Raw genomic sequence first — 17,603 nt, 5'->3', positions numbered from 1 at the left:
CACCACTGCCCCCAACTCTAAATCGTGTGTCTCATAGTTAGCCTCGTGAGGCTTCAACTGTCTAGAGGCATAAGCTATCACATGCCCTCGCTGCATCAACACTGCTCCCATACCTGTGATCGAAGCATCACAATAAACTACAAAAACCCTCTACTCCCTCTGGCAGGGTGAGAATCGGCGCCTCGCACTATCTCCGTCTGAGGGTCTCAAATGATGCCTGCTTCTCAGGACCCCAACGATACACAACCGACTTCTTGGTCACTCGAGTGAGCGGTACTGCTTTCTTGGAGAAGTCCTGGATGAATCTCCTGTAGTACCCTGCCAAGCCCAGGAAGCTCCGAATCTCAGATGGAGACTTCGGGACCACCCACTGCATCACGGCCTCTATCTTGGCCGGATCGACTAATATACCCTTCTGGTTGACGAGGTGTCTCAGAAAGTGCACCTCGCGCAACTAGAACCCACACTTAGAGAACTTTGAGAAAAGTCTCTCCCTCCTAAGTGTCTCTAGCACCTCTCTCAGGTGCTCCTCGTGCTGCTCCTGAGTCTTGGAGTAAACAAAGATGTCGTCAATAAACACTATCACAGACCGATCCAACATCGGTCTGCATACGCGGTTCATGAGATCCATGAACGCGGCTGGAGCATTGGTGAGCCCGAACGGCATCACCACAAACTCATAATGACCATAGCGGGTCCTTAAAGCGGTCTTCTGCACATCCTCATCCCTGACCCGCATCTGGTGATATCCTGACCGTAGATCAATCTTGGAGAACCAAGATGATCCCAGAAGCTTGTCAAACAAATCGTCTATCCTCGGGAGTGGGTAACGGTTCTTCACCGTTACCTTGTTCAGATCCCGGTAATCTATGCACATACGGTACGACCCATCCTTCTTCCTCACGAACAGGATCGGGGCTCCCTATGGTGAACTACTCGGCCTGATGAAACCCTTGTGTAGCAGCTCATGCAGCTGCGTAGACAACTCCTGCATCTCTGGAGGAACCAACCGATATGGTGCTTTGGCTATCGGAGCCGCACCCGGAACTAGGTCAATCCGAAACTCAACCTGTCTTTCTAGAGGTATCCCAGGTAAGTCCTCTGGGAATACGTCCGGATACTCTCGCACTATTGGTACATCGTCAACTGTCGCCTTACCCTTCTCCCGGGCATATATAACATAGGCGATGTACCCCGCACAACCCTGCTGAATGTAGCGCCTCGCTCTCGCTGCTGAACAAAGGACTGGTCCGCGCTGTGGCCTCTCGCCCTGAATCACTAACTGGGAGTGCAAACCCTCACTAACTGCATCTCACAATCAATCACTGCCCCATTGGGGCTCAGCCAATCCATACCCACTATAACCTTATTCCCTCGCAGGGGAATACGAACCAAGTCCACCAGAAACTGCTCATCAAATAACTGCAGCGAACACCCCCTATGTACTCTCGCGACCCTGACGGTCCTGTCATCCGCTATCTCAACCTCAAGTGGACAATCCAGCTCCTCCGGAGCTCTGCTAAACCTCTTGCTAGGAGCAAGTGAGACAAATGATCGGGTAGCCCCTGAGTCAAACAATATTGTAGCTGAAATGTCGTTCACTAAGAACGACCCTATACGAAAACATATGACCATGAGAAACAATCAATATCAAATAAGAGGCAAGAGGAAAATACATACCCGTCACCACATCAGGAGTAGCTTGCGCCTCCTCTGCTGTCATCTGGAAAGCTCTACTCTTCGCCACTGGCGCCTCACCCCGGCCCTGACGGCCGTCTGTAATCCTCAATGTAGCAGGGGCAGGTGCCGCCACCTTCCCTGCTGCTGCCAAGCTCGGACACTGGGACTTTTTATGTCCCCTCTGATTGCAATGGAAGCAAATCAGATCGGATGCTGCGGTGGTGGTGGTAGTAGTTGTACAATCTCTGCTCATATGCCCGGTCCGGCCGCACTTGTAGCAATCGGGACTCCCTGCCTTGCACGCCCCATCGTGCAATCTCCCACACTTGCCACACCGACTGTGGCTCTGCTGTCCTCTAGATCTGTGATCCGATACCTTGGGCTTTTTGCACGAACTTCCTGTACCAGATGCCGCCTCTGGCTTCTTCTTCTTCTCCATCTCCAAATCTATCTCTCTCTCTCTCTCTAGCCCTCAGAATCATATCATCCAGCGTTTTACAGCTGGACCGGCTCACAAACTGGCGGATATCACTCCACAACATCTCATGATAATGGGCCTTCTTCATTTCCTCATCAGCTGCATACTGAGGAATGAGAAGAGCCCTTTCCCTGAACTTGGCGGTAATCTACGCCACTGTCTCTGTAGTCTGGGTGAGATCCTGAAAGTCCCTGGCTAACTGCTGCACCTCAATAACCGGTGCGAACTCGGCTCTGAACCTGGTAGTAAAATCAGCCCAGGTCATCGCATCAAGAGCGGTGTCATCCCCGATAACATGCCCAACCTCTTCCCACCAATCTCGTGCCCTGTCCTTCAGAAGGCAGGATGCTAGTCTTCTTGGATATAGTGTCTAAGTCCATAACTATATTTGGTATGTACTTGACCCGACCCGGCATGGTCCATTTGGGTTGCACTTCACCCGAACAATTTACGGATAATCTTTTGAGAATAGTATAAGTTATGATTTATTAATATATTATAAGTTCTAATATATTAATATAAAATCATATTATTTAATTAGTGTTGATCTATAATTAATTTAGAATTAATTTAGAGTTCAAAAGTATGACTAATTAAATATGGGCTCTTGTATTTATATAGTGTGGGCTAATGCTTATTTGGAATGGGCTAGGCTTGCATGGAAAGTCCATGGATACTCCATGGAGCTTTAACCCATGGATCTCATGGAAATGAAAAGACATGGGTATTAGGGTTTACATGGATGTAACCCTAATCCACCACACTATATAAAGGAGGCTTTGGTTCTTGAAATTGCACTAGTTGATGTGTGTAAACTAAGAGGGCCGATTTCAAGAAGTTTGTGACTATTCTCTCAAGTTTCCAAGTTTGTGGTGATTTGTGACTTCCATTTGAGGCATCCACATTATTGGTGCTAGGCTCTCAAACTCCAAGCAATCAACTACTACTACAAGGTAAGTAATTCTACTAGTTTTATTTGATTCAAGTACCCCATGCCATGCTAGTTAGGATAAGAACCTTGGAAATATAATTATTTGCATGTATCTTAGTCAAACATAGATCCAAGGTTTCTAGGGTTGCATGTACACCATAGGAGTGTTAGAATGCTGAAAACCCATCAACTCTGACCTTGTCCCCCTCGGGACATCTGCTGGTGCGGAACGCATTGGCGATATCCGCCAAGCACCTGGTACTCGCAATGGGATCTCGTGCCCCATGGTAGTCTGGAGCCCCACAAGCCCGGAACTCCCTGAAGGTGAGTGTGGGCGACCCCATCATGGGCTCCACCTCAGCATGAAATGTGCTCAACCTCTCGTCCATCAGTTCTAAAATACCCTCCTTGATCGAACCAAAGATCACAGGAGTCTGCTCAAGTATGGTGCGAGTAACCTCTGAAGACAGGAACTCCCTGGTCTGCTCATCTAGATTCTCGGCCCCCGAGCCTGATCCTGATCCCTCGCTGGCTCCTGAACTGCCAACTGCTGGCCTGGGGCGTAAAACCACCATTCTGAAAACACATGATGACAAACGTCATAAACACTGATATATCTCGAGGGATCGCTACTACTACAAGTTTCCTGGTCTCATCTCAGCCTTTCTCGATTCAAGTACGGATCCTCTGCTTTCAGTAGTACGGGCCCATACTACCTTCCACATCTATCCGTCATATCCTCAAGAACTGCCTTGACTCCACCAAGTCACTTCTACTACTACTAATCTCTGCTACTCTCATCCTAGGCTTGCCCTAGGGAAATCTCTGACTCCACCCAACCCAGTCCTCAGCTGCTGAAGGCCTCCTTGTAATGCCAATTAGCCATCACCTGAATACCATCACATGTGATGAGGCTCAGATAATCCTTCGAGTAAAAGACTCCTCCCTACAACGGTTAGACTCAAACAAGAGCTGCGCAATAGGGCCAAATCTAGCACTCTGAGATTATTCAACCCTGATCACATGTGACGTGACGTATGCACCTAATGGCTAACTCCCATCACTCAGAGTCCCACAAGGCACAAAGCAAGCAGCATTCATACACAGGAAACTACTCAAGCAATTCTATCCTCATAACAAGAAACTGTACTAGCATACAATGCTAAGCTCATACTATCAGGCATAACCTAAACAAGCTATCCTGCTACTGTCTACTCAATACTAGCATGCAATTCTCATAAAGCTTAAACACATATAGCAGGCACATAAGGCATCCTCCTAGACCCTTAGTCCTATTCTAGCATGCTGAAACTGAAATTGATAAACTTGTATGGGTAATTTGGGAGTACTTACTTGAGCTCGGCTGATCGCATGCACCACACCCTTTTTCTCTTTTTCAAAACTCTTTTCTTTTTAAGTTTTCTTTTCAAAACTCCTTTCGAAAACATTTTTCTTTCGAAAATGTTTTTACCATTTCCTTAGTTCGAGTCCAGTCACACCCGAGAGTGTGCCTGAAGCCCTCAAACAAAGGCTCTGATACCAACCTGAAACATCCCAAAAATACAACCCAATTTTTTTTTTTTTGAAAACTTTACGAAACCATAATATTAAATATTAAAAGATAAATCCATGGATCATGTATCTCAAAATGTCATAATGAGTTTATCAAATCGAAACTAGTGTCAAGATCATATCAAAATATCAGAGTCTAACTCCGAGGCTAAAACTGTGGTGTGTGCCATGCCATCATCCCGAGCCCTTCCCTTTGCTAGCTGAAGTACCAGAAACCAAAAGTGAAACTGTAAGCACGAAGCTTAGTGAGCTCCCCCAAACTACCACATACCATACAATAACATATAAAGCAACTACTGGGCCTAGCCCACTGCATCGGACCGAAGTCCGGAAACTGCATCGGACCGAAGTCCGGAACTAACCAGGGCCTTGCCCTCTGCATCGAACCGTAGTCTGGAAACTGCATCGGACCGAAGTCCGGAACTAACCAGGGCCTTGCCCTCTGTATTAGATCGAAGTCCGGAAACTGCATCGGACCGAAGTCCGGAACTAACCAGGGCCTTGCCCTCTGCATCGGACCGAAGTCCGGAACTGACGGAACATAGCATAGCATAATCATGACTACTAGCATAAACACATATACTGCATACTACATCAGACCGAAGACTAGAACACATAACACAAGGACATGCTTGAATCACAAAGACATCAAGCACACTGAACTATTGCATCGGACCGAAATCTGGAACTACTGCTAACTAAAGGGGCCGACATTGTCTCCGTAGACCCGTTCCTACTGGAAGGAAACTCACCTCGTAATGCTGGCTGCTGAGATGCTAAATCTGAAACTGTCTGACTGCTGCTCCGGAACTCCCCGGCTACAAATCCCATAAACACTAAATCAGATACTGATAACTACTCTCAGGGTAAAATGACTATTTTACCCTTGGTCAAAGTCAACATCCTGGTCAAGGTCAACTTCCAGTTGACCGGACTCGCCTAGTTGGGCCGCCAACTCGTCGAGTCCCTATTATCCTTTCTAATCCTCTACCCGCTTCTACTCGTCGAGTTTGGCAAAGACTCGACGAGTTCTTCTTCGATACTAACATCGAGTCTAACTTCATCCGACTCGCCAAGTTGTATGAACAACTCGTCGAGTTCTCCTTCATCGCATGAACACGTCCAGACTGTGACTCGCCGATTTGTATGAACAACTTGTCGAGTCTGTTCTTTGAGTCAATAAGATTGCCTTGGACTCGCCGAGTCATTGCGTAGACTCGCCGAGTCCCTCCATCTCTAATTCTGCTTCCTACTCACCGAGTCTAATCTTCACTCACTCGTCCAACACGAACCGACTCGTCGAGTCCTAAGAACGACTCGTCGAGTCTCATGCATGCCATTACTATACAGTAGATTCCAATTGATTTCAGTGCATCCAATTCATAGATCTGGGTTCCTAGGTTTGGCTTTTCATGTAAAGATTCTAACTTTACGCGCATGCATGATAAAATAGAGCTTAAATGCCCAAAATGAGCTAAAAGTGGAGATCTAGGTTTAGAATAGGAACTTGGCTCAATAAAGGTGGCAACCTTGAGCTTATGGAACTCTGAAATGCCTAGATCTGAAGCCCATTGATCTCAACTACTTCTCAAATCGACATCAAAGTCAAGAAATGGCCCAAAATAACAATAACAAGCTTTTAAGGAGATCTAAAAGATAGGAAGTAAAGATTCGAGCTTTATACCTTAATGGGAACTAAAATGTGACCAGGAACTCGGATCCTCTTTGCTCTCTTTGAATACTCCTCTTCTCTCTTCTTCTTCAAACCCCCAAAATGCACCAAAATCCTTCACAAGGTGAGAAATATTCAAAAATTGCTAAAGGAATGCTAAGGTTTGACAAGGGACGTTCTGAAAGTGATGGAGGCTGGTTTAGAGCTCATAAGGTTGTTTAAATAGGGTGCAAACCCTTGAAATTAGGGTTTCATCCAGACTAGCAGACTCGCCGAGTCTAAGAATATAGACTCGTCAAGTCGCCAGCTAAACCCGCGTGCCAAACCCGTCTCTACTCGACGAGTCGAGCTTCTGACTCGCCGAGTACAACTTAAAATAAGGAAAAATGCTATGTTTAGTTACATACCAGAAATGGGGTGTTACATAATATTCATCATATGTTTAATGGGCTATAACGTGTCCGTAGCATACTCGACAGCCTGTAATAACATACAAAGTTAGTGGGCCTCCGTTGTCCTCTTTCTTGTCTGTTAGGCTTACCTTTATTAGCTTCGACATGCTATTGGGCCCTAGTGGCCCATTTGCATTGCTAATATGGTCCTAAATATTCAACATATGCTTAATGGGCTATAACATGTCCGAGATGTAGGAGTTGTCTACACAGCTGCAGGAACTGTTAGAGAAGGGATTTATTAGGCTACGCAGTTCACCTTGGGAAGCGCCGATTATGTTCATGAAGAAGAAGGACGAGTCTCATCGTATGTGTATCGACTACCGGGAGTTGAATAAGGTAACGGTGAAAAACTGCTATCCACTTACGAGGATTGATGATCTCTTCGACCAGCTTCAGGGTGCATCTTGGTTTTCCAAGATTGATTTGTGATCGGGCTATCATCAGATGAGGTTCAGGCATGAGGACGTGTAGAAGACAGCTTTCCGGACTCGCTATGGTCATTATGAATTCGTGGTGATGCCATTTGGGCTCATTAATGCTCCGCCCGCGTTCATGGATGTCATGAACCGTGTGTGTAGACCGATGCTGGATCAGTCTGTGATAGTCTTTATTGATGACATCTTTGTATATTGCAAGACTCAGGAGCAGAAAGAGGAGCACTTGAGGGAGGTGCTTGAGATCTTGAGGAGGGAGAGACTTTTTGCAAAGTTCTCTAAGTGCGAGTTTTGGTTGGGCGAGGTGTAGTTTCTGGGGCACCTTGTCAACCAGAAGGGTATTCTTGTCGATCCGGCCAAGGTTGAGGCCGTGAGGCAGCGGGAGGTTCCGAGGTCTCCATCTGAGATTCGGATTTTTCTTGGTTTGGCTGGTTATTATCGTTGATTCATCCAGGATTACTCCAAGATTGTTGTTCTATTGACCCGACTGACCAAGAAGTCGGTGGCATTTCGTTGTGGGCCTAAGCAGCAGACAACTTTTGAGACCCTTAGGCAGCGATTGAGTGAGGCGCCAATTATGACTTTGCCGGAGGGTGTCGATGATTTTGTGGTTTATTGTGATTCTTCGATCACGGGTTTGGGTGCGGTGTTGATGCAGTAGGGTCGTGTGATCACTTATGCTTCGAGGCAGTTGAAGCCTCACGAAATGAATTATCCGACGCACAATTTAGAGTTGGGAGTTGTGGTTTTTGCCCTCAAGATTTGGTGGCGCTACCTCTATGGGGCTTGTTGTACTATTTATACGGACCATAAGAGCATGAGGTATTTGATGGATCAGTCGAACATGAATATGCGGCAACGTCGTTGGCTTGATGTGGTGAAAGATTATAATTGCGATATCCTTTATCACCCGGGGAAAGCCAATATGGTGGCCGATGCTCTCAGCCGCAAGGCGATCGTAGCTCAGATCAGAGATTTATGCTTGAGGATGACCATGGTTAGAACGTTGTTAGAGCGGATTCGTGAGGCACGGGTTGAGGCGATGAAGGAAGAGCACCGGAAGAGTGAACGAATAGTGGGTCAGGTGGCTTCCTTCGGTTAGGATAGCCGAGGATTGTTGAACCTGTGTCGGAGGGTCTGGGTTCCTTATTGGGGTGGTGCGCGCTAAGTTCTGATGGAGGAGGCTCACAAGTCAAGGTTCTCCATCTATCCCGGGGCGACGAAGATGTATAGGGATCTTCGTCCTGATTATTGGTGGCCCTACATGAAGTGGGATGTAGCATGGTTTGTGGAGCGGTGCTTGACTTGCAGGAAAGTCAAGGCCGAGCATCAGTGACCTCACGACAAGATACAGCCGTTGGAGATTCCTGTATGGAAATGGGAAGACATCACGATGGATTTTATTACGAAGCTCCCCAGGACCGCACGCGGAGTGGATTCTATTTGAGTCATCGTGGATCAATGACCAAGAGCGCGCACTTCATCGCGATCCAGGAGAGTATTTCTACAGAGAAGCTAGCCGAGATTTATGTTCGAGAGGTGGTGGCAAGTCATGGGGTGTCGGTATCGGTGGTTTCAGACCGGGATGTTCGTTTTACTTCCAGATATTTGAAGTGGTTTCATGATGAGATGGGCACTCATCTCCATTTCAGTACAACTTTTCATCCGCAGACTGATGGACAGAGTGAGCGGACGATTCATAATCTTGAGGATATGATGCGTGCGTGCGTACTGGATTTTGGTGGGAGTTGGGATTCGTATCTTTCGTTAGCTGAATTTTCGAATAAAAATAGTTATCACGCTAGCATCGATCGACCTCCTTTTGACATGCTCTACGGGGGGAAATGCAGGACCCCGATTTGTTAGGGCGAGGTTGGTCAGCGAGTCATGGGGAGTACCGAGGTGGTACTCAAGACTATTGAACTGATGCAGTAGGTTCGGAGCAAGCTCCAGACAACTCAGAGTCGGCAGAAGAGCTATGCCGACAAGCACTGGTCAGACATGGAATTCCAGGTGGGAGATTTTGGTTCCCCTAAGGTGTCACCTTGGAATGGTATCATCCGGTTCAGGAAGTGGGGCAAGCTGGGCCGAGTTCAGGGTTTTGGCTCGGGTGGGCCGAGTTGCGTATTGTCTAGATCTTCCAGCCGAGCTCGGTCAGATTCATAGCACATTTCCTGTCTCTCAGCTGCAGAAGTGTTTGGTGGATGATTCCGCAGATGTAACCTTGGAGGATATGCAGGTGGATGACCGCCTGAATTACGTTGAGAGCGTAGTGGCAATTCTAGATCGGAAGAGAAAACCTTGAGGAATAAGGTTGTGGAGCTAGTGACGGTGCAGTGACTACACCGCAAGGGGTCGGAGTGGACTTGGGAGCCCGAGGAGGAGATGAGGGAGCATTATCCATGATTGTTCAAGGCAGCGTACTTCGAGGACGAAGTCTGATTCAAGTGGGGGAGAATTGTAACGCCTGGTTTCTAGTATTAATTTATTTTCCAATTATTTACATTTCCTTGGAGGACTCGGCGAGTTGGAAGCCTCAACTCGGCGAGTAGAATTTCTTTTGGCCACGAACTTTAATGAGTCAACTCGGCGAGTTGAGATGCCTCAACTCGGCGAGTTGGCAGCTTCGAAGGAAACCCTAATTTTTAGGGTGTTTCACCCTATTTAAAGGCCTTAAGTCCCTTGGCTAGCCTCCTTACCATCCTCCTTTGTAACACCCCGATTCTTGGATGTGGGACTGGAGGATTCTGTTCAAGTTGAAGGGCCTACTCGACGAGTTGGTTGACCCAACTCGTCGTGTAGAAGTTGATCTGGACGCGCGAGTTATGAAGCATACTCGTCGAGTTGGAGAGTTGGACTCGATGAGTTGAGGATGTTTAGAGAAAACCCTAATTATTCGCGTTTGTACACAATTTTAAAGGACTTTAACTCCTTTACGTCGCCTCCCTCATCACCCTATCACGTCCAGAGAGAAACCCTAGTGAGCTACCCGATATTTTGAGTTTGTGAAGCCAAAAGTGTGTATTCTTGGAGGAAGCTTGAAGATTGAAGAGCTTGGAACAAGGAGGAGTCTTTAGATCCAACATTTATACAGTTGTAGCACCTATTTGGAGGTAAAAAGTCCTTACCCTGGCTTTCCATTCCGTAGATCTCTTCTTATGTGAGTTTATGGGTTTTTGGTGCAAAATGAGGGACATTCTCGAGTTAAGCTTGCCCAGGGGGTATGAGTTTCAGATCTGGACTTCTTTAGGTCCCATGAACATAAAGCTTCATGATTTATGAAACTTTGACCCGTCTTCATGTCCTAAACCCCATCTTGAGCTTAGTTTTGGGTGATTTAGCCTTGTAAGGCCTTGCATGATCGTAAAGTTAGCAACTTTACGTGGTAACTCCATCCTAAGAGGTTGGATCTGGAGTTTGGAGCATTGGAATCGACTGGAACGAGTTTAATGAGAAAGGGCTGAGGAACTCGACGAGTTGGGCATCCAACTCGACGAGTTGGGTTGGGTTTTCCCGTTTCTGAATTCAAGTGACTCCGACGATTTGATGAGACAACTCGACGAGTGCTTAGGGTTTTCCCCAGTCTTCTGGACTCTGCATGGACTCGACGAGTTGGCTAGCAACTCGGCGAGTTGACTCGGGTTTTCGTGATTTCTGAGTACCGAGGACTTGATGAGTTCATCAGCTGCACTCGACGAGTTGAGTCAAAATGGACCGTTGACTTGAGTGTTGACTTCCGTTGACTTTTAGGTTTGGGTCAAGTTGTGGACTTTGGAGAACATGGAGGGGTAAAATGGTCTTTCACCCTTTTCGGAGATTTAGTAGAGGACTTAGCTTAACGTTTTATATAATTGTTATGTAGATATGATTGTGATATGTATGGGCGGAGTCTAGACTAGCAGTTCGAGTGTGGGATATATGACCGGAGGGTCCATGCCGAGCGATAGCCATGAAAGGCTTATTATTTGTGTATGTGGTATTTTAGGGAACTCACTAAGCTTCGTGCTTACCGTGTTGTTCGAGATTATGTTTGAGGATTCTGGGATATTATATGTCGCTTTGTTGATTTGTGTTTTGACAACTGATAAATTTGTGGTTTTTGAGAAATGTGATATTGAGTTTTATGCGGTTTTAAAAATGAAAAATTTATTTGAAAATTTAGAGTGTTGCAAGTTGGTATCAGAGCCTTGGTTTAAGGGATTCAGATGTACTCTCGGGTATATTTGGGCTCAAACTGAGGATTTAAGAAAATTTTCTAAAAAGAAATGATTTTCTAAAATGAGTAAGAGCTTTTAAGAGAAAACGAGAAGGAGCAGTGTGTATAGTTGACCAGAGCCCAAACGGTGATTTCCCAAAATACCATTACTTGTTTACATTATGAGATACTTATGAGATATTAGAGCTGCATGATAGATGTGACATCCCCATTTTCACGACCAGAAAAGACCGATTTTGTTTATGCTTTATAAAAATCATAGTACCTCTTTTAATAAAAACGTTGCGGAATTTGTTCCCAAAAAAACATGATAAATACGTTATCAAAGCATTTCCGAAGAAATGTATTTTTATCCATTTTAAAACATTTGGTATGTCATCGTCAATACAGAAACATAAGCATAAAAAGATCTTACATTCATTTACACTAGTGATCTACATCTCTTTTAAATCCCTCGGTGTAAAGTAGCTTCATATCGACACCTGTGATACAAATAAGCTTGAGTGGGTCAGGTTGGGAAACCTGGTGAGTACATAGGGTTTTCGACCCACAATAATTTAATTATTATGTCTAAACATCGAACAATCAACCCAATTACCCATCCCCATTATCTTCCTTACTCTTAAGGATCTACCCTAAGAATCATCTATCCTACATTCGTTCATTTCGAAGGCCATTGCTTCCAGGGTTTATATGATAGGCACTAAGTCCATAGCTGTTAATGCTTGTTCGTAAAGCACTAATTCCATAGCTGCTAAAGTTCATTCATCGGGTACTAAATCCATAGCTACCAGTGTTCAGCTAATAGGTACTAAATCCATAGCTACCAATGTGTATTTAACAGGTACTAAGTCCATAGCTACCAACGTTTATCTAACAGGTACTAAGTCCATAGCTACCAATGTTTATTCGATAGACACTAAGTCCATAGCTGCCGATGTTATTTGTTAGGCACTAAGTCTATAGCTGCCAATGTTCACTCATATCATCTTTCATCTCTCATCATTCATATACCCATGTTTTACCCAACATATTCGTAGATATAAAATACATATACAATTTAAATTATTTAAAACATGTATAAAATCGTTCATCCAGCATAGAAAGCAAGTATTCAAATAATATGCACACATAGCACGTAATTTATATAAAATACTTAATACCTATGTGTAAGATGAAAGTAACTATGCACCCACTTGTTAAGGTGGTGATTCCGAACTCGGGAAGCGCTTCGCTTCTAACGATTCTAATTTCCTTCGACGAAACCTAGCATTATTATCGCTAAATTTTAGTCTAATATTTATTGCGACTAATTATTAGTCTAGATTCGTCATTAACTCAGAGTCTACTTTCATGATCTCTCAATTAAGGAACAACCAGGTTGGATCATATCGAAGGTAGGGTCTGTTTGGTATACGAAGTACACTGTTTGGAAATCCCACTTTAAACACCTCACTAAATCACAGCCTAGACATCATTCCCGTAAGTAGATCAATCAGTATAACGACTTTGAATCACTAATAAATCTTATTTATAGGTTCATAATAACGATATTATATTTATATATAAGCTATATTGAAAGTATGGTAGGCGTATCTCACTTACAGCAGGTTTTTATTAAAAATCGGGCTTCGCTGGAGCAGCGTTTCCGAGCCGAAAAGCTCTTCTTCTAGGAGCCGTCGAGCGCTCCGATGCTTTCTTCTAGCGTTAGGGAAGTTTCCTAGGCTTTATGGGGGTTTAGGGAGTCTAGAGAGAAGTTAGAGAGAGAAAGAAAGGCTTATGGTGTGAAGAAAATATGAAGAGATCATCTCTTATTTATAGGGGTTTTCTCGTAGAGTAGGCGGTAAGTTTCGTTCGTATTTTCCACTTACGAGCTCCGTTTTCTCCGTTCTTTATATCCACGCATTGGTATTTACGAGTACTACAACTTTCATTTAGACCTCGTCGGCTAATTCTCATTCTATCTCCGATTTGCAAAACTGTATCGATTTTATCGCGCACGAAGAGTAGGGACTAAGTTTCGTCCATATCTTTCGCATACGAGCTCTATTATCGATGTTCTTTATATCCACGCATTGGTACTTATTAGTACTACAACTTTCATTTACATCCCGTCGGCTAATTCTCACTCTATCTCAGATTTACAAAACTGTATCGAATTCGTCGCGCTTGAAGAGTAGGGACTATGTTTCGGCCATATCTTTCGCAAACAAGCTCCATTTCGACTGTCTTTTTATCATTTAACTCCTATTAACGATATCTTCATTTCTCGTTTAGATTGTTTTGGCTAAAAATCGACCGATCTAAAATTCGAATTCTGGGTTGTGCACTGCTATGCCAAATCTTAGAAAAATCATAACTTCCTCATACGAAGTCAGATTTGGACGTTCTTTTTATGCACACTCTCGGTTTAACATATACTACGACTTTGTGTTTAGATCGCTAAGGCTATAAAGTATTTTATCGTAAATTCACTTTTTACGATTCCCGGTGTCGTGCCGGTTTTGCCGTAAAACTTCGACGGGTCATAACTTCTTCGTTATAACTTGGATTTCGGCGTTCTTTATATGTACGAAACCCTTGTGACATATACTATAACTTGGTTAAGATTACTCCTTCTAAATAATCTTCCATTAAAAAGTCATTTTTGACGCTCATTGTCTCTAAATTGACTAGCCCGAATCTGCGGGCGTTACAATAATCTCTCCCTTAGGATGATTACGTCTCATAATCATCAACAAAACAGGGCTTGTAACAATGTAAATTTCAAACCAAAATTTTCAAATTTTAAAACACATTTTTTTCAATTCAAACATCTCAAAAGTGTTATAGTATCAATTCAGCCAACACATCCCAAAAATTGTATATAGAACAAATCCAGGATCCTCTCAAAACATGACTCAAATCTCTGACGTGTGTACAATCAAACCGGCGCCTTCCCGTAATCCTGAGAAGTACCTTACACACATAACACATAACACGGTAAGCACAAAGCTTAGTGGGTTCCCCAAAATACGACTCATATCTCATAAGTCTCTCATGGCTATGCTTAGATAAGACCCTCTGGTCAAATGTGTCTCAGTGGGACCCTCTGGTCCCACAACTCAGATGGACCCTCCGGTCCCTCAACTCAGTAACTCAATAAAACACAGCATACATATCACAAAGACAAATAAGCAGGATATCTCAATACACAGTATATGCACATAAGACCCTCCGGTCACACATAGGTTACGACTCAAGGTAAGTATAGTGAGAAGACTCACCTCGTAAGAACTCGGATAATCTCGAACTCAAATCACCAGTCTAGCCTCCGCCTAACACAATGATAATAATCCCTAATTAATAAGGCTCTCACTAAAGCTAAACTAACCCTTCTACAAACTCACAGAAGGGAAAAATACCATTTTACCCCTCCATGGCCTTATAGTCCACAAATTGACCAAACCCTAAAAGTCAACTGAAAGTCAATGACAGGGAGTACGTTGCGCGTACCAACTCTCTATGCTGGGCGTACTCGGCTGCCATGCAGGCATCGGGGATGCTCGACCCCTACGCCGCGCTTACTGGGATTACGCCCAGCGTAAACCCCAGTTTCACTCGCCTCACATTTTTGGTCTTAATCAGTTAAGACATTGGCTCATATCACAGATCTGGACTCCTTAATATCTCTTAATCCATAAATTCAGTGACTTTAAGCCTTTGCATGGCTGATTAGGTCACAAACACTCAAAACACCCATCCTCTTTCCTCATGAAGCTCATATCTTATACATGGCTTACTCCTAACGTCTAAGATTGGATTTTTATGACTCTACTCCACAAAATACAGTAAAAGGGGGTAGATCAAGGTCTCTGGAGCTCATTATCTCATAAAGTCTCCATCTTTTGGGAAAAACCCTAAAATACTCCATTTAAATGCACAAATCAAATGAGTGAGAAAGCTTGAAGCTTTATACCTCTATGTGAATCTTTCCACACAGCTAAGCTCAGATCCAAAAGCCTGGACTCTCACTCCTTCTTCTCGAAAGCTTCTTCTCCACTTGAAGAACACAAGATTACCCTCACAAGCTCTCAAATGCACTCACAAGCTATAAGAACAAAGATTTAGGGTTAGGAAGGTTTGGTGTTAGGGAATGGTGGCCAGGAATGAGGTCATCATATCCTTGATATAGGTTCACACCCCAAATTAGCGTTTCCAATATGGTCCTAGTACGCCCAGCGTACTAGGTGGTCTCCACGTCAAATGCACGCATATAAGTACACTGAGCGTACACTCTAGTACGCCCCGCGTACTCATTTGCCACCTTTTCTCTAAAAGGGCCAAAATGGACAAATGCTCAATAGATCAAGGTTTACAAGGCATAACTGGACTTGGGATGTTACAATCCCCCCCCCCCCCTCAGTAGAATCAGACTTCGCCCTCTAAGTCATGCTCCGCAAATAAATCAGGATGCTGCTCTCGCATCTCCGACTCCGGCTCCCAAGTCGACTCGGACCCCTTCCGATGCTGCCACTGAACCTGAACTAGGGGCACCTCCTTGCTTCTCGGAACTTTCAACTTCCGATCAAAAATCGCAATTGGTCCCTCAATATAATTCAGGCTCGCATCCACCTGAATGTCTTATAATGGCACCACTGCAGTCTCGTCTGCTACACACTTCCTCAACTGGGACACGTGGAAGGTGTTATGAATCTGACTCAACTCTACATGTATCTCCAACCGGTAGGCTACTCTGCCTACCCTAGCGGTCACTCTAAAAGGACCAATATATCGGGGCCCCAGCTTGCCCCGCTTCCTGAATCGGATCACCCCTTTCCATGGGGATACCTTCAGGAGGAAAAAATCTCCGACCAGGAATTCTACCTCGGATCGTCGCCTGTCTGCATAACTCTTCTGGCGACTATGGGCCCTCAGTAATCTCAGTCTAACCTGCTGAATCGGCTCAGTCGTCTTTAGCACTATCTCAGTGCCACCCATCACTCTCTGTCCCACCCCTCCCCAACAAATAGGAGTCCGACACCTCCTCCCATATAAAAGCTCAAAGGGAGGCATACCAATACTCGAATGGTGGCTGTTTTTGTAGGAAAACTCAGCCATGGGTAAGTATGTGTCCCAACTTCCTCCGAAGTTCATGACACAGGCATGCAGCATGTCCTCAAGCGTCTGAATCGTCCGCTTGCTCTACCCATCCGTCTGCGGGTGGTACGTAGTGCTAAAATGTAAGCGCGTGTTCAACTCCTCGTGAAATCTCTTCCAGAATCTGAAAGTAAAGAGCACGTCTAGATCTGACACTATCGAGATCGGAACACCATGCCGAGATACCACCTCTCTCACATAGATCTCGGCCAATCTCTCTGCAGAAGAGCTCTCACTAATAGCAAGGAAGTAAGCACTCTTCGTCAGCCGATCCACAATCACCCAAATCACGTCAACTCCACGCGCAGTCCTCGGTTACTTGGTGATAAAGTCCATAGAGATCTGTTCCCACTTCCACTGGGGAATCTCCAGAGGCTGCAATGGACTATGTGGGCGCCGGTGCTCTGCCTTGACCCGACGGCAGGTCAAGCACCTCTCAACTACCCAAGCAACATCCCGCTTCATACAGGGCCACCAATAATCTCTCTTCAAGTCCAAATACATCTTAGTAGCCCCGGTATGGATCAAGAATCTCGATCTATGCGCCTCATCCACAAGTATACGCCGAGATCCGCCCGCAAAGGGCACCCAAATCCGCCCTCGGAAAGTCATAAGCACACGACTGTCGGTCACAAACTCGGAAACCTGCCCAATCACACACTCTCTCTTGTGATTCTCCAGTTTCACAGCATCCACCTGAGCCTCTCGGATGGTATCTAATACTGGAGTCATCACTGTCATCCTCATACAAACATCCCGGATCGGAGCGCTCTTGGCTCTACGGCTCAAGGCGTCAGCTACCACATTAGCCTTGCCTGGGTGATATAAGATCTCGCAGTCGTAGTCCTTCACTACATACAGCCATCTCCTCTGCCGCATGTTCAGGTTGGGCTGATCCATCAAGTACTTCAGACTCTTATGGTCCGTGTATGTGGTACACCGGACTCCGTACAAATAGTGGCGCCAGATCTTGAGGGCGAACACCACCGCCCCCAACTCCGGATCGTGGGTGGGATATTTCGTCTC

Source organism: Lactuca virosa, chromosome 1, assembly GCF_052849685.1.
Source record: "Lactuca virosa cultivar CGN04683 chromosome 1, Lactuca_virosa_CGN04683_v6, whole genome shotgun sequence".
NCBI classification, from domain to species: Eukaryota; Viridiplantae; Streptophyta; class Magnoliopsida; order Asterales; family Asteraceae; genus Lactuca; species Lactuca virosa.
Note: the sequence above shows the minus strand (reverse complement) of the source record.